This window comes from Ranitomeya imitator, chromosome 3 (assembly GCF_032444005.1).
Source record: "Ranitomeya imitator isolate aRanImi1 chromosome 3, aRanImi1.pri, whole genome shotgun sequence".
NCBI classification, from domain to species: Eukaryota; Metazoa; Chordata; class Amphibia; order Anura; family Dendrobatidae; genus Ranitomeya; species Ranitomeya imitator.
Genome location: NC_091284.1, coordinates 846170543 through 846195236, shown reverse-complemented (window position 1 = coordinate 846195236; position 24694 = coordinate 846170543). Strand labels below are relative to the sequence as shown.

The following is a 24694-nucleotide window of genomic DNA, read 5'->3' as shown; positions in this document are numbered from 1 at the left end:
AGGGAAGGTACCGTGTTTGAAGATCATTAGTAAATCACTGTAATGTAGCATAACATGCTGTTATAACCAAGTTTTGAATGCATGTGAAATGTGTTACATTTAGTGTGTTATATGAGTTTACAGAATGCACTGGGGGCTGACATCTTGGTTTTGCAGCAGTAGCAGGGCACTATCAGTGTCAGATTACGGCATCCCATGGACATAGGAGATAATAGACCGGCTCGGACCCTATCTGTAACATTGCAGCAGCATTAGCAGTGAGCCGGGCGCCTCTGTGGGCTGCACAACTCACTGCTGTAGGTGTGACTGGCTGCCATTTTATTATAGTCCAGTGCTATCTGCCGAGCTCCACTTAGGCTACTTTCACACTTCCATCGGTATGGGGCCAGCGCAAACCGTCGGCCCGACAAACCGACGGACATTGTGCTAAATGTAGCACAACGTGGGCAGCGGATGCATCTTTCCCCATCACGCTCCATGTGTCTCACCCCTGCTATTCCATGTGTATCTCTCTCCCCATCATGCTCCATGTGTCTCACTCATCATTCTACATGTCTCTCTCTCTCTCTCCCATTAGTCTCTCTCAGCCATATTAATGTATCTCTTCCCTCCCTCCACAATGCCTGGCCAGTCACTGCAGACCTGGATCTCCTTCTTATATGATAGATGGATGAGTCACAGACAGCTCTGCTCTGATAATGCTGCTCCATACACACCACATGTCTTCACTCTTCCTCAGGTCCATGATGCTGCTGAGTCCACCATCTTCTGCTCCTCTGTAAACAAGCTGTGCTTCTGATGCAGTAACTGCTGGTGATAGCAGATCACAGGTCAGTCACACACAAAAAGGCGCTGCCCTGTGATGCTGCCCTTCATTCTGCCCAAGGGATAGTAGACCACCCAAAAGGGGAGGGAAATGGTGATGTCAGCAGTTACTGCCCCAATTTTCCAGCAAAGAGTAAAGCTGGTAAATGTCTCACTATAGCTGCTTGAGGTCTAAAACAGAAAATGCTCCCCCTAGTGGTCAATATATATATTTATAAGAAAATATATAATACTAGATGGTGGCCCGATTTTAACTTATCGGGTATTCTAGAATGTGCATATCCACGTAGTATATTGCCCAGCCACGTAGTATATTGCCCAGCCACGTAGTATATTGCCCAGCCACGTAGTATATTGCCCAGCCACGTAGTATATTGCCCAGTTATGTAGTATATTGCCCAGCCACGTAGTATATTGCCCAGTTATGTAGTATATTGCCCAGCCACGTAGTATATTGCCCAGCGACGTAGTATATTGCACAGCCACATAGTATATTGCACAGCCACGTATTATATTGCCCAGCCACGTAGTATATTGCCCAGCCACGTATTATATTGCCCAGTTATGTAGTATATTGCCCAGCCACGTATTATATTGCCCAGCCACGTAGTATATTGCCCAGCCACGTATTATATTGCCCAGTTATGTAGTATATTGCACAGCCATGTATTATATTGCCCAGTTATGTAATATATTGCCCAGTCACGTAGTATATTGCCCAGCCACGTATTATATTGCCCAGTTATGTAGTATATTGCCCAGCCACGTAGTATATTGCCCAGCCACGTAGTATATTGCCCAGCCACGTAGTATATTGCACAGCCACGTATTATATTGCACAGCCACGTATTATATTGCACAGCCACGTAGTATATTGCCCAGCCACGTAGTATATTGCCCAGCCACGTATTATATTGCCCAGTCACGTAGTATATTGCCCAGTGACGTAGTATATTGCCCAGCCACGTAGTATATTGCCCAGTCACGTAGTATATTGCCCAGTGACGTAGTATATTGCCCAGCCACGTAGTATATTGCCCAGTTACGTAGTATATTGCCCAGTCACGTAGTATATTGCCCAGTGACATAGTATATTGCCCAGCCACGTAGTATATTGCTCAGCCACGTAGTATATTGCCCAGTCACGTAGTATATTGCCCAGCCACGTAGTATATTGCCCAGTCACATAGTATATTGCCCAGTTACGTAGTATATTGCCCAGCCACGTAGTATATTGCCCAGTCACGTAGTATATTGCCCAATTATGTAGTATATTGCCCAACCACGTAGTATATTGCCCAGTCACATAGTATATTGCCCAGTCACGTAGTATATTGCCCAGTTACGTAGTATATTGCCCAGCCGCGTAGTATATTGCCCAGCCACGTAGTATATTGCCCAGCCACGTCGTATATTGCCCAGCCACGTAGTATATTGCCCAGCCACGTAGTATATTGCCCAGTCACGTAGTATATTGCCCAGCCACGTAGTATATTGCCCAGCCACGTAGTATATTGCCCAGCCACGTAGTATATTGCCCAGTCACGTAGTGTATTGCCCAGCCATGTAGTATATTGCCCAGTCACGTAGTATATTGCCCAGCCACGTAGTATATTGCCCAGTCACATGTGAGCGCAGGGCCTGTGATGACGTCGCGGTCACATGACCGTGACGTCATGGTTAGGTCCTTCTCCCATACCATCTTTGCCACCAGAACCTGCAACAGAAGATGGCGGCTGGCGCGAGCGACTACGGAGGGTGAGAATAGCAGGGTTTTTGGTTTTTTTTAGTATTATTTTTAACATTACATTTTTTACTATTGATGCCGCATAGGCATCGTCAATAGTAAAAAGTTGGGGACACACAGGGTTAATAGCCGCAGTAACGGAGTGCGTTACCCGCTACATAACGCGGTCCGTTACCGCCGGCATTAACCCTGTGTTAGCGGTGACCGGAGGGGAGTATGCGGGCGACAGGCACTGACTGCGGGGAGTAAGGAGCGGCCATTTTCTTCCGGATTGTGCCCGTCGCTGATTGGTCGCGGCAGCCATGACAGGCAGCTGGCGAGACCAATCAGCAAATGAATAACCGTGACAGACAGACAGAAGGACAGACAGACGGAAGTGACCCTTAGACAATTTTATAGTAGATTTTTCATATAATGTTTGCAGACATTGCATTAATAATTTTTTTTTACTATTTTAAGCTTAATTTCACAAAAAAGCAAACTGCAAGAAAACTGGTGGCACCTTCCCTTTAAAGAGTAACTATCAATTCTTTTAAATTAATATTTTTGTTATATAAAAAAAAATTAAATAGTTTTTTTATTATTATATTTTTTAGTTTTTGTAACTATTCCTACACTAAACTGTCCCTAAATCACTCAGTTGCAAAAACGCAACTCACTGTCCCTTGCTAAGCTATCCTCCTAAACAGTTTTCACATTGAAGACGCTTTAAGGTACCGTCACATTTAGCGACGCTGCAGCGATACCGACAACGATCCGGATCGCTGCAGCGTCGCTGTTTGGTCGCTGGAGAGCTGTCACACAGACCGCTCTCCAGCGACCAACGATGCCGGTCCCCTGGTAACCAGGGTAAACATCGGGTTACTAAGCGCAGGGCCGCGCTTAGTAACCGGATGTTTACCCTGGTTACCAGTGTAAACGTAAAAAAAAAAAAACTACATACTTACATTCCGTGTCTGTCCCCCGGCGCTGTGCTTCTCTGCACTGACAGTCGCACACAGTGCAGAGAAGCACAGCGCCGGGGGACAGACAGCGGTAGGTAAGTATGTAGTGTTTTTTTTTTTTTACGTTTACACTGGTAACCAGGGTAAACATCGAGTTACTAAGCGCGGCCCTGCGCTTAGTAACCCGATGTTTACCCTGGTTACCAGTGAAGACATCGCTGAATCGGCATCACATGCCTGTGCAGCATCGCTCTGTATACCACGATGGTCATCAGCCGGCATCCACGTGCATCACGGCATTTGTTCAGTTGCGGGACGGCCCAGAAGAGGAGCTTTGTGGGTCGACAGGAGGGTATTTAAGAATTTTTTTTATTTTTAAACCGGTCCAAATGGGTTCAGGGGGGAGGGGGGTCCCCAAAAAAAAAAAAAAAAAGGTAAATGATAGTTAATCTTTAAATGACTTCTTGTTTTGGTTGTTATATTGTTTTAATTTCTGTATCTTTTTTTCACAATTAAAAAAAAATTGGCTACAGGAATTTTGAACAATGCCCTTCAAATCTTTAGTAAAGAAAAATAAAAGAGAATCTACAGTTCCCGAGAATGAAGAAATACAAGGAACCCCTGGCAAAAAGAAGGACGTGACAAAATTAACTTCAGAACAAACAGTTTCAGATACAACGAATTCTCATTCAACTACAAGATTTTTAGCATTGTCTCTTGCATTTCACAATAAGAAGAAACCAAAAAGTGGTGGAAATTTAAAGAAATGTATATGCACTGAAGACTTATTGAAAGCTGCTACTAGAGTGTTTGAAAGAAGTCCAAACACTGAAGTGAATTCAAGCGTTAGTAGTGGGAGCTTCTGGTGCAAGCTTGCAGAAGAAGTAGCGCCAAAAACCAAATCGCACAGAAAAAAACTTATCCGCAATTATAGCTTAGTATGTAGACACCTCTGGGACACGGATTTCAACTTTAGAGAATGTATTATGAAAATCACCAACAAAGATAAATGTGAAAAACCAGGAATCCCACGGCAACATCTTTTTTCACGAACTATCGGTCAACAAAGTCTGCCTACGTTAAATGAACATATATGTGACTTGTGTTTACAACAGACAGCTTAATTTCGCCTCATAAAAATGTATAATAATAAAAATAATATTAAGGGCTTGTTCAGACAAGCAGCGTTTGCACGTTTTTTCAGCGCATCCTTTCTGTGCTGAAAAAGAGTGTACTGTTGTCAATGGGCAAGTACAGACACTGCGCTTCTTCTGCGCAACGAACGGACTGCCGCCGCCTATTTGAATGACTGTGTGCACTACAAACCAGCAGCACAATAATTCAGCATGCGCTTCTTATGCGCATAAAAAGCGCATGCCCATAACGGAGCCAAAACGGCCAGTGTAAGTGAGCCTTTTTTTTTTTTTAAAGTAAAGTAAACTGTATATTTTATTTTATCAGTAAACTGAGATCAGAGAGATTATATAAATTAAATTATGACACCTATCCATTATTAATCCAATAGTATGAAATGGTTAAAAAAAACACACACACATTATTACAAAGTATTTTAATGAAATAAATAAACAGGTTTTTGTAATATTTTATTATCCTGGTAATCCACCTGAAGACCCTCGGTCTGTAAAAAAGGTAAAAAAAAACCACAAAAATATCCCATATCTTCCGTCGTTCTGTCACGTCCCACGATGTAAATCCATCTGAAGGGGTTAACAAATTTTACAAGCAGAAGCTCTGCTAATGCAGCTGTGCTCCTGCCTGTAAAACCCCAGCGAATGAATGGAATGTAGGTGAATGACCTGTAGTTACCTTCAGTTGCGCTGATGCGCCCTCTGCTGGATGTCCTCATATGAACTCAAGCCTGGGAACTTTTCAGAATATTTTCCCACGCTCGAGTTCATATGAGGACATCCAGCAGAGGGCGCATCACCGCAACTGAAGGTAATTACAGGTCATTGACCTACATTCCATTCATTCCCTGGGGTTTTACAGGCAGGAGCACAGCTGCACTAGCAGAGCTTCAGCTTATAAAATTAGTTAACCCCTTCAGAAGGATTTACATCGTGGGACGTGACAGAACGACGGAAGGTATGGGATAGTGTTGCTTTTTTATTTTACCTTTTTTACAGAACGAGGGTCTTTAGGTGGATTACCAGTCTAATAAACTATTACAACAACCTGTGTATTTATTTCATTAAAATACTTTGTAATAATGTGTGTGTGTGTGTGTGTGTTTTATTAACTATTTCGTACTATTGGTTTAATAATGGCTATCCATTGACGCCTCTCCATTATTACTGTAATTTGGCTTAATGTCACCTTACAATAGCAAGGTGACATTAACCCTTCATTACCCCATATCCCACCACTACAGGGGAGTGGGAAGAGAGTGGCCAAGTGCCAGAATAGGCGCATCTTCCAGATGTGCCTTTTCTGGGGTGGCTGGGGGCAGATGTTTTTAGCCAGGGGGGGGGGCAATAACCGTGGACCCTCTCCAGGCTATTAATATGTGCCCTCAGTCACTGGCTTTACTACTCTGGCGGAGAAAATTGCGCGGGAGCCCACGCCAATTTTTTCCGCCATTTAACCCTTTAATTTAATAGCTAGAACTGCCAAATTTTGCATATACACACTACTAACATTAGTAGTGTGGAATATGCAAAAAAAATGGGGATATGAGATGGTTTACTGTATGTAACCATGTCTCATATCATGTCGGGTTTAGGAAGGAGAAAGCAAAAGCCGGTAATTCAATTGCCGGCTTTTGCTATCTAGCGCTGTATGAAATAATAATATATATACATATATGTGTCTCACTGATTATATATATATATATATATATATATATATATATATAATTGTCTAAGGGTCACTTCCGTCTGTCCTTCTGTCTGTCTGCCACGGTTATTCATTCGCTGATTGGTCTCGCAAGCTGCCTGTCATGGCTACTGCGACCAATCAGCGACGGGCACAGTCCAGAAGAAAATGGCCGCTCTTTACTCCCCGCAGTCAGTGCCCCGCACCCGCATACTCCCCTCCGGTCACCGCTAACACAGGGTTAATGCCGGCGGTAACGGACCGCGTTATGCCGCGGGTAACGCACTCTGTTACCGCCGCTATTTACCCTGTGTGTCCCCAACTTTTTACTATTGATGCTGCGTATGCGGCATCAATAGTAAAACATGTAATGTTAAAAATAATAAGTAAAAAAAAACTGCTATACTCACCCTCCATAGTCACTCGCGCCGGCCGTAATCTTCCGTTGCAGGTTCCGGTGGCAAAGATAGTATGCGAGAAGGACCTGCCATGGCGTCATGATCATGCGACCGCGACGTCATCACAGGTCCTGCGCTCATACCAACCCTGGGACTGGAAGCTGCCGTGGACTACAATGGGCCCTCGGAAAGGTGAGTATATGTTTATTTTTTATTTTTTAAACTGTAACAAACCTGGCTGGGCACTATACTACGTGGCTGGGCAATATACTACGTGGCTGGGCAATATACTACGTGGCTGGGCAATATACTACGTGACTGTGCAATATACTACGTGACTGTGCAATATACTACGTGACTGTGCAATATACTACGTGACTGGGCAATATACTACGTGACTGTGCAATATACTACGTGACTGTGCAATATACTATGTGACTGTGCAATATACTACGTGGCTGGGCAATATACTACGTTACTGTGCAATATACTACGTGGCTGGGCAATATACTATGTGACTGTGCAATATACTACGTGACTGTGCAATATACTACGTGACTGTGCAATATACTACGTGACTGGGCAATATACTACGTGACTGTGCAATATACTACGTGACTGTGCAATATACTACGTGACTGTGCAATATACTACGTGACTGGGCAATATACTACGTGGCTGGGCAATATACTACGTGACTGTGCAATATACTACGTGACTGTGCAATATACTACGTGACTGTGCAATATACTACGTGGCTGGGCAATATACTACGTTACTGTGCAATATACTACGTGACTGGGCAATATACTACGTGGCTGGGCAATATACTACGTAACTGGGCAATATACTACGTGGCTGGGCAATATACTACGTGGCTGGGCAATATACGACGTGGCTGGGCAATATACTACGTCGCTGGGCAATATACGACGTGGCTGGGCAATATACTACGTGACTGTGCAATATACTACGTGACTGTGCAATATACTACGTGACTGTGCAATATACTACGTGACTGGGCAATATACTACGTGACTGGGCAATATACTACGTGGCTGGGCAATATACTACTTGGCTGGGCTATATACTACGTGGCTGGGCAATATACTACGTGGCTGGGCTATATACTACATGGCTGGGCAATATACTACATGGCTGGGCAATATACTACGTGGCTGGGCAATATACTACGTGGCTGGGCAATATACTACGTGGCTGGGCAATATACTACGTGACTGGGCAATATACTACGTGACTGGGCAATATACTACATGGCTGGGCTATATACTACATGGCTGGGCTATATACTACATAGCTGGGCAATATACTACATGGCTGGGCAATATACTACGTGGCTGGGCAATATACTACGTGGCTGGGCAATATACTACGTGACTGGGCAATATACTACGTGACTGGGCAATATACTACGTGGCTGGGCTATATACTACGTGACTGGGCAATATACTACGTGGCTGGGCAATATACTACGTGGACATGCATATTCTAGAATAACCGATGCGTTAGAATCGGGCCACCATATATATATATATATACACCCCTATTCTATGTGTAGACATTTATTCTACCTATTCTACTGGAAGCTGTCAGTGTGATTTTACTGTACACCGCACTGAATTACCGGCTTTTCTCTCTAACACCGCTGCGTATTCCTCGCAAGTCACACTGCTGGTCCGTGTGTGATCCGTATTTTTCTGGCCCCCATAGACTTTCATTGGCGTATTTTTTGCGCAATACGGTGACAAACGCAGCATGCTGCGATTTTCTACGGCCGTAGAAAGACGTATAATACGGATCAGTAAAATACGGCAGATAGGAGCAGGGGCATAGAGAATCACTGTACCGTATGCAATCCGTATTTTCTGCACCTCTCATACATCCGTAAAACACGTTAGTGTGACGCCGGCCTAAGGCAAAAATTTTCGATAAAGATATACTTAAAGGGAACCTGTCACCCCGTTTTTTGAGATTGAGCTATAAATACTGTTAAATAGGGCCTGCGCTGTGTGTTCCTATAGTGTATGTAGTGTACCCCGATTCCCCATGTATGCTGAGAAATAACTTACCAAAGTCGCCGTTTTCGCCTGTCAATCAGGCTGGTCAGGTCGGGAGGGCGTGGTGACATCGCTGGTTCTTCCTCAGCTTTACGTTGGTGGCGTAGTGGTGTAGTGGTGAACAAGCAGCGCGCGATCTGCGCTGTCATCCCTTTCGTCGGTGGGGGCGGCCATCTTCCTGGGGCCACGCGTGCGCAGATCGAGTGCTCTGCTGCACGGGGCTTCAGGAAAATGGCCGCGGGATGCCGCGCGTGCGCATTAGAGATCGCGGCGGCCATTTTCCCAAAGCCGAGTTTGCATCTCGGCTTTGGGAAAATGGCCGCCGCGATCTCTAATGCGCACGCGCGGCATCCCGCGGCCATTTTCCTGAAGCCCCGTGCAGCAGAGCACTCGATCTGCGCACGCGTGGCCCCAGGAAGATGGCCGCCCCCACCGACGAAAGGGATGACAGCGCAGATCGCGCGCTGTGTCTTCACCACTACGCCACTACGCCACCAACGTAAAGCTGAGGAAGAACCAGCGATGTCACCACGCCCTCCCAACCTGACCAGCCTGATTGACAGGCGAAAACGGCGACTTTGGTAAGTTATTTCTCAGCATACATGGGGAATCGGGGTACACTACATACACTATAGGAACACACAGCGCAGGCCCTATTTAACAGTATTTATAGCTCAATCTCAAAAAACGGGGTGACAGGTTCCCTTTAAGGATTCACTGTTTAGTTGAAATGTAAAGTTACTATATAGGAATGTATGAATTAACATTGTTGAAAACATACGGTAATTACATTTTTAAGCTTTGTTTTTCTTGCTGGAAAAAGTTCATATTAATGACAAACTTATTTTCAAAGTTTCATCAAGATCTTCTTAGGGATTCAGTGTTTATTTCAAATGTAAAGTTACTCTATAGCAATGTATGGGTTTGCCTTGTTGAAAACGCAATTAAAGTTTAACCTCCGCTAATTTATTTTTAAATAGTGAAGTGGAAAGAAAAAATAGATTCAAAAAATTCAACTTTAGAAAAAAAACTACCATAGACATAGGTATGGCAGAAAATGGCGCATAAAGACTGAATCCCTAAAAAGATCCTAATGAAACTTGGAAGATAACGTTGTTGTACTAATATGAACATATTCCAATAAAAAAAACGGAGCTCAAAACCGTTATTCCGTTTCCAACCATGATAACACTGTAGGCATAGGTATGGCAGAAAATGGCGCATAAAGACTGAATCCCGAAAAAGATGAAACTTGGAAGATAACGTCGTTGTACTAATATGAACATATTCCAATAAAAAAAACGGAGCTCAAAACCGTTTTTCCGTTTCCAACCGTGATAACACACTAGGCATAGGTATGGCAGAATATGGCGCATAACGACTGAATCCCTAAAAAGATCCTAATGAAACTGGGAAAGTAACTTTCTGTCACTAATATGAACGTATTCCAAAAAAAAAACGGAGCTTAAAACCGTTATTCGTAATTCTTACCAAAGTGATGATGGGAGAGCCTGGTGTTGCAGCTTGACTTCAGTAAGGTACAGTCACACATAGCGACGCTGCAGCGATATAGACAACGAGCCGATCACTGGAGCGTCGCTGTTTATGTCGCTGTAGAGACGTCAAACAGAACGATGCAGGAGCAATCCAGTGACGTAACGGCGACTCACTTATCGTTCTCGCTCCATGTAAAAACATTGCTGGCGTCGTTGCTTTTGATGTCAAACATGACGATACGCGCCGATCTAGCGACCAAATAAAGTTCTGGACTTCTAGCTCCGACCAGCGATGGCACAGTGGGATCCAGATCGCTGCTGCGTGTCAAACACAACGAGATCGCTATCCAGGACGCTGCAACGTCACGGATCGTTGTCGTTCTCGTTGCAAAGTTGCTGAGTGTGACGGAACCTTAAGATATGCCCCAGCCAGCATGTCCACTTACTCTGCATTCTATGCCCCAGCTAGCATGTCCACTTACTCTGCATTCTGTGCCCCAGCTAGCATGTCCACTTACTCTGCATTCTATGCTCCAGCCAGCATGTCCACTTACTCTGCATTCTATGCTCCAGCCAGCATGTCCACTTACTCTGCATTCTATGCTCCAGCTAGCATGTCCACTTACTCTGCATTCTATGCTCCAGCCAGCATGTCCACTTACTCTGCATTCTATGCTCCAGCCAGCATGTCCACTTACTCTGCATTCTATGCCCCAGCTAGCATGTCCACTTACTCTGCATTCTATGCTCCAGCCAGCATGTCCACTTACTCTGCATTCTATGCTCCAGCCAGCATGTCCACTTACTCTGCATTCTATGCTCCAGCCAGCATGTCCACTTACTCTGCATTCTATGCTCCAGCTAGCATGTCCACTTACTCTGCATTCTGTGCCCCAGCCAGCATGTCCACTTACTCTGCATTCTATGCTCCAGCTAGCATGTCCACTTACTCTGCATTCTGTGCCCCAGCTAGCATGTCCACTTACTCTGCATTCTATGCCCCAGCTAGCATGTCCACTTACTCTGCATTCTATGCTCCAGCCAGCATGTCCACTTACTCTGCATTCTATGCCCCAGCTAGCATGTCCACTTACTCTGCATTCTATGCCCCAGCTAGCATGTCCACTTACTCTGCATTCTGTGCCCCAGCTAGCATGTCCACTTACTCTGCATTCTATGCCCCAGCTAGCATGTCCACTTGCTCTGCATTCTGTGCCCCAGCTAGCATGTCCACTTACTCTGCATTCTATGCCCCAGCTAGCATGTCCACTTACTCTGCATTCTGTGCCCCAGCTAGCATGTCCACTTACTCTGCATTCTGTGCCCCAGCCAGCATGTCCACTTACTCTGCATTCTATGCCCCAGCTAGCATGTCCACTTACTCTGCATTCTATGCCCCAGCTAGCATGTCCACTTACTCTGCATTCTATGCCCCAGCTAGCATGTCCACTTACTCTGCATTCTATGCCCCAGCTAGCATGTCCACTTACTCTGCATTCTATGCCCCAGCTAGCATGTCCACTTACTCTGCATTCTGTGCCCCAGCTAGCATGTCCACTTACTCTGCATTCTATGCCCCAGCTAGCATGTCCACTTACTCTGCATTCTGTGCCCCAGCTAGCATGTCCACTTACTCTGCATTCTATGCCCCAGCTAGCATGTCCACTTACTCTGCATTCTATGCTCCAGGCAGCATGTCCACTTACTCTGCATTCTGTGCCCCAGCTAGCATGTCCACTTACTCTGCATTCTATGCCCCAGCCAGCATGTCCACTTACTCTGCATTCTGTGCCCCAGCCAGCATGTCCACTTACTCTGCATTCTGTGCCCCAGCCAGCATGTCCACTTACTCTGCATTCTGTGCCCCAGCCAGCATGTCCACTTACTCTGCATTCTGTGCCCCAGCCAGCATGTCCACTTACTCTGCATTCTGTGCCCCAGCTAGCATGTCCACTTACTCTGCATTCTGTGCCCCAGCCAGCATGTCCACTTACTCTGCATTCTATGCCCCAGCCAGCATGTCCACTTACTCTGCATTCTATGCCCCAGCTAGCATGTCCACTTACTCTGCATTCTATGCCCCAGCTAGCATGTCCACTTACTCTGCATTCTATGCCCCAGCTAGCATGTCCACTTACTCTGCATTCTGTGCCCCAGCTAGCATGTCCACTTACTCTGCATTCTATGCCCCAGCCAGCATGTCCACTTACTCTGCATTCTATGCCCCAGCTAGCATGTCCACTTACTCTGCATTCTATGCCCCAGCTAGCATGTCCACTTACTCTGCATTCTATGCCCCAGCTAGCATGTCCACTTACTCTGCATTCTATGCCCCAGCTAGCATGTCCACTTACTCTGCATTCTATGCCCCAGCCAGCATGTCCACTTACTCTGCATTCTATGCCCCAGCTAGCATGTCCACTTACTCTGCATTCTGTGGTTGCTGGGTACTGGATGTGTGAGAGGAGGGTTTATAAACTATCTCATGGTAGACAATATTAGGCTAGGTTCTCATTGCGTTAGGGCAGTCCGTTTAGCACTAAGTGCTAGGGGATTGCGCTAACGCAATGTCTTTTTAGGGGTCGCGTTAAATGTCCCCGCTAGCTCTAGCTGCAAGCAGCGTCCGAGGCGCATCACAAAAGAACGACACATCGCTAGCGCGTGCCGAAAATGGCACGCACTAGCAATGCGCTTTAACATTGCTGGCAATGGGAGCGCTAATGGACGCGTTGGACGGCGTTAATTTCGCCGTGCAACGCTGTCTGTTAGCGCTCACCCGAAAATGAAATGAGAACCTAGCCTTAATATTATCTCACTCAAAACATCCCCCTCCCTCTCTCAATTCAGGTACACAGAGAAGGGAGTTGTAAGGCTATGTGCACACGTTCGGTATTTTTCGCTTTTTTTTGCTATAAAAACGCGATAAACGTGAAAAAAACGCTTACATATGGTTTCCAATCATTTCAATGTAATCCGCAAAACTTGTGCAAATGTTTCGATTTTTTTCCGCGAAACATTCATTAGTTTTGCGGAATCGCTGATTTCCCGTACACTGTAAAAAATCTACCATAGGTATAGACAAATATGACTAAAAAAATGTACCATAGGTAAAATGTACCATAGGTAAAATGTACCATAGGTAAAATCTACCATAGGTAAAATCTACCATAGGTAAAATCTGCCATAGGTAAAATCTACCATAGGTAAAATCTGCCATAGGCATAGGTAAAATCTACCATAGGTAAAATGTACCATAGGTAAAATCTGCCATAGGTAAAATCTACCATAGGTAAAATCTACCATAGGCAAAATCTACCATAGGTAAAATCTACCATAGGTAAAATGTACCATAGGTAAAATCTACCATAGGTAAAATGTACCATAGGTAAAATCTACCATAGGTAAAATCTACCATAGGTAAAATGTACCATAGGTAAAATGTACCATAGGTAAAATCTACCATAGGTAAAATGTACCATAGGTAAAATGTACCATAGGTAAAATCTGCCATAGGTAAAATGTACCATAGGTAAAATCTACCATAGGTAAAATCTACCATAGGTAAAATGTACCATAGGTAAAATGTACCATAGGTAAAATCTGCCATAGGTAAAATGTACCATAGGTAAAATCTACCATAGGTAAAATCTACCATAGGTAAAATGTACCATAGGTAAAATCTACCATAGGTAAAATCTACCATAGGTAAAATGTACCATAGGTAAAATCTGCCATAGGTAAAATCTACCATAGGTAAAATCTGCCATAGGTAAAATCTACCATAGGTAAAATCTACCATAGGTAAAATGTACCATAGGTAAAATCTACCATAGGTAAAATCTACCATAGGTAAAATGTACCATAGGTAAAATGTACCATAGGTAAAATCTGCCATAGGTAAAATGTACCATAGGTAAAATCTACCATAGGTAAAATCTGCCATAGGTAAAATGTACCATAGGTAAAATCTACCATAGGTAAAATCTGCCATAGGTAAAATCTACCATAGGCATAGGTAAAATCTACCATAGGTAAAATGTACCATAGGTAAAATCTACCATAGGTAAAATCTACCATAGGTAAAATCTACCATAGGCATAGGTAAAATGTACCATAGGTAAAATCTACCATAGGTAAAATCTACCATAGGTAAAATCTGCCATAGGTAAAATCTGCCATAGGCATAGGTAAAATCTACCATAGGTAAAATGTACCATAGGTAAAATCTACCATAGGTAAAATGTACCATAGGTAAAATGTACCATAGGTAAAATCTACCATAGGCATAGGTAAAATCTACCATAGGTAAAATGTACCATAGGTAAAATCTACCATAGGTAAAATGTACCATAGGTAAAATGTACCATAGGTAAAATCTACCATAGGTAAAATCTACCATAGGTAAAATGTACCATAGGTAAAATCTGCCATAGGTAAAATCTACCATAGGTAAAATCTACCATAGGTAAAATCTACCATAGGTAAAATCTACCATAGGTAAAATCTACCATAGGTAAAATCTGCCATAGGTAAAATCTGCCATAGGTAAAATGTACCATAGGTAAAATCTACCATAGGTAAAATCTACCATAGGTAAAATCTGCCATAGGTAAAATCTGCCATAGGCATAGGTAAAATCTACCATAGGTAAAATGTACCATAGGTAAAATCTACCATAGGTAAAATGTACCATAGGTAAAATCTACCATAGGTAAAATCTACCATAGGTAAAATCTGCCATAGGTAAAATCTACCATAGGTAAAAATCTACCATAGGTAAAATGTGCCATAGGCATAGGTAAAATCTACCATAGGTAAAATCTACCATAGGTAAAATCTGCCATAGGTAAAATGTACCATAGGTAAAATCTACCATAGGTAAAATCTGCCATAGGTAAAATCTGCCATAGGTAAAATGTACCATAGGTAAAATGTACCATAGGTAAAATCTGCCATAGGTAAAATCTACCATAGGTAAAATCTACCATAGGTAAAATGTACCATAGGTAAAATCTGCCATAGGTAAAATGTACCATAGGTAAAATCTACCATAGGTAATATCTACCATAGGTAAAATCTGCCATAGGTAAAATCTGCCATAGGTAAAATGTACCATAGGTAAAATCTACCATAGGTAAAATCTGCCATAGGTAAAATCTGCCATAGGTAAAATCTACCATAGGTAAAATCTGCCATAGGTAAAATCTGCCATAGGTAAAATGTACCATAGGTAAAATGTACCATAGGTAAAATCTACCATAGGTAAAATCTACCATAGGTAAAATCTGCCATAGGTAAAATCTACCATAGGTAAAATCTGCCATAGGTAAAATCTGCCATAGGTAAAATCTGCCATAGGCAAAATCTGCCATAGGCAAAATCTACCATAGGTAAAATCTACCATAGGTAAAATCTACCATAGGTAAAATCTGCCATAGGTAAAATCTGCCATAGGTAAAATCTACCATAGGTAAAATGTACCATAGGCAAAATCTACCATAGGTAAAATCTACCATAGGTAAAATGTACCATAGGTAAAATCTGCCATAGGTAAAATCTGCCATAGGTAAAATCTACCATAGGTAAAATCTGCCATAGGTAAAATCTGCCATAGGTAAAATCTGCCATAGGTAAAATCTACCATAGGTAAAATGTACCATAGGTAAAATCTACCATAGGTAAAATCTACCATAGGTAAAATCTGCCATAGGTAAAATCTACCATAGGCAAAATCTACCATAGGCAAAATCTACCATAGGTAAAATCTACCATAGGTAAAATCTGCCATAGGTAAAATCTGCCATAGGTAAAATCTGCCATAGGTAAAATCTACCATAGGTAAAATCTGCCATAGGTAAAATCTACCATAGGTAAAATCTACCATAGGTAAAATCTGCCATAGGTAAAATCTACCATAGGTAAAATCTACCATAGGTAAAATGTACCATAGGTAAAATCTGCCACAGGTAAAATCTGCCATAGGTAAAATCTGCCATAGGTAAAATCTGCCATAGGTAAAATCTACCATAGGTAAAATCTGCCATAGGTAAAATCTACCATAGGTAAAATCTGCCATAGGTAAAATCTACCATAGGTAAAATCTACCATAGGTAAAATCTGCCATAGGTAAAATGTACCATAGGTAAAATCTACCATAGGTAAAATCTACCATAGGTAAAATCTACCATAGGTAAAATCTGCCATAGGTAAAATCTGCCATAGGTAAAATCTACCATAGGTAAAATGTACCATAGGCAAAATCTACCATAGGTAAAATCTACCATAGGCAAAATCTACCATAGGTAAAATCTACCACAGGTAAAATGTACCACAGGTAAAATGTACCACAGGTAAAATCTACCATAGGTAAAATCTGCCATAGGTAAAATCTGCCATAGGTAAAATCTACCATAGGTAAAATCTACCATAGGTAAAATCTGCCATAGGTAAAATCTACCATAGGTAAAATCTACCATAGGTAAAATGTACCATAGGCAAAATCTACCATAGGTAAAATCTACCATAGGTAAAATCTGCCATAGGTAAAATCTACCATAGGCAAAATCTACCATAGGTAAAATCTGCCATAGGTAAAATCTACCACAGGTAAAATGTACCATAGGCAAAATCTACCATAGGTAAAATCTACCATAGGTAAAATGTACCATAGGTAAAATCTACCATAGGTAAAATCTACCATAGGCAAAATCTACCATAGGTAAAATCTACCACAGGTAAAATGTACCACAGGTAAAATGTACCATAGGTAAAATCTACCATAGGTAAAATCTGCCATAGGTAAAATCTGCCATAGGTAAAATCTACCATAGGTAAAATCTGCCATAGGTAAAATCTACCATAGGTAAAATCTGCCATAGGTAAAATCTACCATAGGTAAAATCTACCATAGGTAAAATCTGCCATAGGTAAAATCTACCATAGGCAAAATCTACCATAGGCAAAATCTACCATAGGTAAAATCTACCATAGGTAAAATGTACCATAGGTAAAATCTACCATAGGTAAAATCTACCATAGGCAAAATCTACCATAGGTAAAATCTACCACAGGTAAAATGTACCACAGGTAAAATGTACCATAGGTAAAATCTACCATAGGTAAAATCTGCCATAGGTAAAATCTGCCATAGGTAAAATCTACCATAGGTAAAATCTGCCATAGGTAAAATCTACCATAGGTAAAATCTACCATAGGTAAAATCTGCCATAGGTAAAATCTACCATAGGTAAAATCTACCATAGGTAAAATCTACCATAGGTAAAATCTGCTATAGGTAAAATCTACCATAGGTAAAATCTGCTATAGGTAAAATCTACCATAGGTAAAATCTGCTATAGGTAAAATCTACCATAGGTAAAATCTGCCATAGGTAAAATCTGCCATAGGTAAAATCTGCCATAGGTAAAATCTACCATAGGTAAAATGTACCATAGGTAAAATCTACCATAGGTAAAATCTACCATAGGTAAAATCTGCCATAGGTAAAATCTACCATAGGCAAAATCTACCATAGGCAAAATCTACCATAGGTAAAATCTACCATAGGTAAAATCTGCCATAGGTAAAATCTGCCATAGGTAAAATCTGCCATAGGTAAAATCTACCATAGGTAAAATCTGCCATAGGTAAAATCTACCATAGGTAAAATCTACCATAGGTAAAATCTGCCATAGGTAAAATCTACCATAGGTAAAATCTACCATAGGTAAAATGTACCATAGGTAAAATCTGCCACAGGTAAAATCTGCCATAGGTAAAATCTGCCATAGGTAAAATCTGCCATAGGTAAAATCTACCATAGGTAAAATCTGCCATAGGTAAAATCTACCATAGGTAAAATCTGCCATAGGTAAAATCTACCATAGGTAAAATCTACCATAGGTAAAATCTGCCATAGGTAAAATGTACCATAGGTAAAATCTACCATAGGTAAAATCTACCATAGGTAAAATCTACCATAGGTAAAATCTGCCATAGGTAAAATCTGCCATAGGTAAAATCTACCATAGGTAAAATGTACCATAGGCAAAATCTACCATAGGTAAAATCTACCATAGGCAAAATCTACCATAGGTAAAATCTACCACAGGTAAAATGTACCACAGGTAAAATGTACCACAGGTAAAATCTACCATAGGTAAAATCTGCCATAGGTAAAATCTGCCATAGGTAAAATCTACCATAGGTAAAATCTACCATAGGTAAAATGTACCATAGGCAAAATCTACCATAGGTAAAATCTACCATAGGTAAAATCTGCCATAGGTAAAATCTACCATAGGCAAAATCTACCATAGGTAAAATCTGCCATAGGTAAAATCTACCACAGGTAAAATGTACCATAGGCAAAATCTACCATAGGTAAAATCTACCATAGGTAAAATGTACCATAGGTAAAATCTACCATAGGTAAAATCTACCATAGGCAAAATCTACCATAGGTAAAATCTACCACAGGTAAAATGTACCACAGGTAAAATGTACCATAGGTAAAATCTACCATAGGTAAAATCTGCCATAGGTAAAATCTGCCATAGGTAAAATCTACCATAGGTAAAATCTGCCATAGGTAAAATCTACCATAGGTAAAATCTGCCATAGGTAAAATCTACCATAGGTAAAATCTACCATAGGTAAAATCTGCCATAGGTAAAATCTACCATAGGCAAAATCTACCATAGGCAAAATCTACCATAGGTAAAATCTACCATAGGTAAAATGTACCATAGGTAAAATCTACCATAGGTAAAATCTACCATAGGCAAAATCTACCATAGGTAAAATCTACCACAGGTAAAATGTACCACAGGTAAAATGTACCATAGGTAAAATCTACCATAGGTAAAATCTGCCATAGGTAAAATCTGCCATAGGTAAAATCTACCATAGGTAAAATCTGCCATAGGTAAAATCTACCATAGGTAAAATCTACCATAGGTAAAATCTGCCATAGGTAAAATCTACCATAGGTAAAATCTACCATAGGTAAAATCTACCATAGGTAAAATCTGCTATAGGTAAAATCTACCATAGGTAAAATCTGCTATAGGTAAAATCTACCATAGGTAAAATCTGCTATAGGTAAAATCTACCATAGGTAAAATCTGCTATAGGTAAAATCTACCATAGGTAAAATCTGCTATAGGTAAAATCTACCATAGGTAAAATCTACCATAGGTAAAATCTACCATAGGTAAAATCTGCTATAGGTAAAATCTACCATAGGTAAAATCTGCTATAGGTAAAATCTACCATAGGTAAAATCTACCATAGGTAAAATCTACCATAGGCAAAATCTACCATAGGTAAAATGTACCATAGGTAAAATCTGCCATAGGTAAAATCTACCATAGGCAAAATCTACCATAGGCAAAATCTACCATAGGTAAAATCTGCCATAGGTAAAATCTACCATAGGTAAAATCTACCATAGGTAAAATGTACCATAGGCAAAATCTACCATAGGTAAAATCTACCATAGGTAAAATCTACCATAGGCAAAATCTACCATAGGTAAAATCTACCATAGGTAAAATGTACCATAGGTAAAATCTACCATAGGTAAAATCTACCATAGGCAAAATCTGCCATAGGTAAAATCTACCATAGGCAAAATCTACCATAGGTAAAATGTACCATAGGTAAAATCTACCATAGGCAGAGGTATAGACAAATATGACACATAGGGTTTTAGTATTTTCCCTGCCGGTTCAACCTGTGCAACTGCACCGGGGCCCAGAGCCGGAGGGGGCCCCTGAAGGACCCAGAAAGCAGGGCGGTGAATGACAGCCGGCGGCAGGATTACTGATAACAGTGCCTGACCTCTCCTGTTAGCAGACATTATGCTGCTGTCCGGCTGTCACTGGTGCAGTGTGGTGAGGGGCGGCAGACGCTGGAAGAGAGGAGTGAGGGAGTCACTGAAGATGAGTCTCTGACTCGCTGCTGTACACATTCTTCCCAGAGCCCCAGTGATCGGCAGGACTGGGATAGTGGATACACGTGAAAATAGGGGGAGGGGAGGAGGAATTACTACTCTAGGTAGGAGATAGGAGAAGGCCTGGCCCGCCGGGAGTCTGCAGGGATGAGAGCTGACAGTCTGGACCGGCTCCATGTCTCCCCTGCTCATGTCCTGTGTTCTGGGACTGACCAGCAACCTGCAACTGCACTCTCTGTAGGTATCGTACATATTCCATGTGATGGATGTTGATCTGTCTAGTGTGTGTGTGTACACTGCTATGTGTATATATATTGCTAGTGTGTGTGTACTGCTGTGTGTATATATATTGCTAGTGTGTGTGTACTGCTGTGTGTATATATATTGCTAGTGTGTGTGTACTGCTGTGTGTATATATATTGCTAGTGTGTGTGTATACTGCTGTGTGTATATATATATATATATATAGGGCTAGTATATGTGTGTGTATACTGCTGTGTGTGTATATAGAGCTAGTGTGTATACTGCTGTGTGTGTGTGTATATATAGGGCTAGTATATGTGTGTATACTGCTGTGTGTGTGTGTATATATAGGGCTAGTATATGTGTGTGTATACTGCTGTGTGTGTATATATAGGGCTAGTATATGTGTGTGTATACTGCTGTGTGTGTATATAGGGCTAGTGTGTATACTGCTGTGTGTGTGTGTATATATAGGGCTAGTATATGTGTGTATACTGCTGTGTGTGTGTGTATATATAGGGCTAGTATATGTGTATATACTGCTGTGTGTGTATAATGCTGTGTGTGTGTATATAGGGCTAGTATGTGTGTGTATACTGCTGTGTGTGTATATAGAGCTAGTGTGTATACTGCTGTGTGTGTGTATATATAGGGCTAGTATGTGTGTGTATACTGCTGTGTGTGTATATAGAGCTAGTGTGTATACTGCTGTGTGTGTATATATAGGGCTAGTATGTGTGTGTATACTGCTGTGTGTGTATATAGAGCTAGTGTGTATACTGCTGTGTGTGTGTATATAGGGCTAGTATGTGTGTGTATACTGCTGTGTGTGTATACTGCAGTGCTGTGTGTGTATATATTGCTAGTGTGTGTAATTTCTGCTGTATGTATACTGCTGTCTGTGTATAGGGCTAGTATGTGTGTGTATACTGCTGTGTATACACATATGTTATTATAGGTATTTTATATACAGTATACATGCATGAGGGGGGCCCCGAATGTATTTCCTGCACAGGGGCCCATTGCTGCTTGTGTCCGCCCCTGTACTGAGCGTACCGTCCCACCATCCATACACATACTGTGCGTACCATCAAACCATCCACACATACTGTGCATACCGTCCCACCATCCATACACATACTGTACGTACCATCCCACCATCCATACACATACTGTACGTACCATCCCACCATCCATACACACACTGTCCCACCATCTATACACATTCTATATGTACCATCCCACCATCCATACACATACTGTCCGTACCGACCCACCATCCACACACTGTACGTACTGTCCCACCATCCTTACGCACTGTCCCACCGTACCACCATCTATACGCATACTGTGTGTACCATCCCACCATCCATACACATACTGTACATACCGTCCCACCATCCATACACACACACTGTCCCACCGTACCACCATCTATACACATACTGTGCGTACCATCTGACCATCCATACACATACTGTCCCACCATCTATACAAATACTGTACGTACCTTCCCACCATCCATACACACACTGTCCCACCATCTATACACATACTGTGTGTGTATGGATGGTGGGACGGTACGTACAGTGTGTGTATGGATGGTGGGAAGGTACGTACAGTATGTGTATAGATGGTGGTACGGTGGGACAGTATGCGTATGGATGGTTGGACGGTACGCACAGTGTTTGTATGGATGGTAGGATGGTACGCACAGTATGTGTATAGATAGTGGTACGGTGGGACAGTATGTGTAAAGATGGTGGGACGATACGTACAGTGTGTGTATGGATGGTGGGACGGTACGTACAGTATGTGGATGGTGGGATGGTACACAAAGTATGCGTATGGATGGTGGGACGGTACGCTCAGTATGCGTATGGATGGTGGGACGGTACGCACAGTATGCGTATGGATGGTCGGACGGTACATACAGTGTGTGTATGGATGGTGGGACGGTACGAACAGTATGTGGATGGTGGGATGGTACACAAAGTATGCGTATGGATGGTGGGACGGTATGCACAGTATGGGTATGGATGATGGGATGTTACGTACAGCATGTGTATGGATGGTGGGACGGTACGTACAGTGTGTGTATGAATGGTGGTGCAGCACACACACAGTATAGTTCAGCCCCCACACACAGTACAATGCACCCCCCACACACTATCGTGCAGCAGACATACATTACTGGCATCATAGATGCTGATAAAGTTGAAAGCAGAGATGGAGGAGAGAGTGTCATGTGACGCTCCCTCTCCCATCACATTCCCCTCTGACTCAGCATATTTCAGCAGTGGAGCTGATGAGCTCTGCAGAAGTCAGAACAGCTGGGGAACCAGGAGGAGACATAAGTATTGTGTATGTTTGTGTGTGTGTGTCTGTCTCCTGCACGATAGTGTTTGGGGGGGTGCATTGTACTGTGTGAGGGGGCTGAACAATACTGTGTGTGCTGCACGATAGTGTGCGTGTGGGGGGTCTGCACTATACTGTTTGGGGGGCTGCAGTATACTGTGTGTGGGGGGGCTGCATTACACTGTGTGTGTGGAGGGCTGCATAACACTGTGAGGGAAGGGGGCTGTACAATACTGTGTGTGTATGTGGGGGTGGGGCCTACATTATACTCTGAGTGGGCTGCTTTATACTGTGTGTGGGGGGCTGCCCAGAATAACCTGTGACATGTCACCTCTGTACTGTCACCATCTCTACATTACCACAATGTACTACCAGCTTTACTGCACTTCATACATGTTAATTGGAGACTGAGTTTCTTGAGAATAATTGACCTCCCATAGAAGAATCAGTGGAAAGTGTCTGACATCTTTGAGCATCTTCACCCAAATGATAAATGAACTTGAATACAAGAGGTGCTGCATCTAGTGCAGTGGCGTCTGGTCATTCCTAGAATTATATGTGAGGTGGACACTGCACCCCGGCCCTCACCACAGAAGCAGTAGAGACCTGTAGATCTTCACTATCTCCCCATCTGCCCCAAAACTCGCCATCTAGTGTAGAACATACGGTACCTGCTAGCCGGTGATGTCTCAGGGTCCGGCTGTGTGTGGGTAGAGATGGAGACGACTGACTATTTATGCAGCCAGAGAAGAAGCTCCAGGAAGATCAAAGATGCAAATGAAAACTTCTTCATAAAAACCACAACAGGACACAGATGAACTCAAGTTGTGCCAAAGAGGAAAACTGGGCGTCATCCCGGTATGAGCAGTGTGGCCACCTTGGATTTCCTGGGTTTACGGCTTATTGTGCCAATATCCCGTATGCAATGCAGTAGATTCACATTAATTATATAGTCTATAGAATGGTGATACTTTCATAATAGTGAGTTATTAGGGTACGTTCCCTCGGTCAGTAATTGGCAGCGCTTTGGACGCAGCACATGTCCCCGCTGACTGCTTTTGAATGCAGGTGAATCCGCATGTGATCACAGAACCGTGCTGCAGTCTGGAAAGGCTCGCCGCATGTCCGTCTCCACAGGTGAGCCGCGGGCGTAGGTGAATGCATAGTGTGAAACAACACCGTGAGCACAGCTACTAAGTGGTGCTATAGTTAGGGTCCCACGCCATATACTAAATCAACATAGAACTTAGCACTCAACTTGGGATCCTTGAACAGAAGAATTTTATTTTGTAATATACTCAAAATGTTTCGGTTCAACATGAACCTTCTTCAGTTAACTATACGGAATACATATGATGAATGTGCCTGGAAATCAGCGGGACAGAATACATCTATGAAGGGGAGATGCAGCCGTAATATGCGGAGAGAGGTACTTTAGGAGAATATGGTAAAGACGTGTATGTCGCCAGACTTGGAGTCCACCGCTTGTCTGAGACCTGTGCGGTGGAAACTGTGTTAGAAGCTTTCAGTTAATGTTATGCCCGTGCTTCGGGGCGGCCTGTGGGCGGAGAGTTATGTTCCTGCTCTAAGCCAGAGAAACCAAGAAGAGATCTGTCCATTGGTCTCTCCTTGGTCTCTCCTTGGTCTCTCCTTGGTCTCTCCTTGGTCTTTCGTTGGTCTCTCCTTGGTCTCTCCTTGGTCTTTCGTTGGTCTCTCCTTGGTCTTTCGTTGGTCTTTCCTTGGTCTCTCCTTGGTCTCTCCTTGGTTTCTCCTTGGTCTCTCCTTGGTCTCTCCTTGGTCTTTCGTTGGTCTCTC

At 42.6% G+C, this 24694-nt stretch overlaps 1 protein-coding gene across 1 annotated transcript in view; it reads right to left on the bottom strand.

The window, feature by feature from the left end:
• The window catches only part of LOC138671452 (tyrosinase-like), a 128527-nt gene extending 104898 nt beyond the window's left edge, over positions 1-23629 (bottom strand). Inside the window, exon 1 of the mRNA XM_069759633.1 lies at positions 23551-23629. The gene's annotated coding sequence lies outside the window, so the exon portion shown is untranslated. The remainder of the gene's footprint in view (positions 1-23550) is intronic.
• Between the last annotated feature and the right edge of the window lie 1065 nt (positions 23630-24694).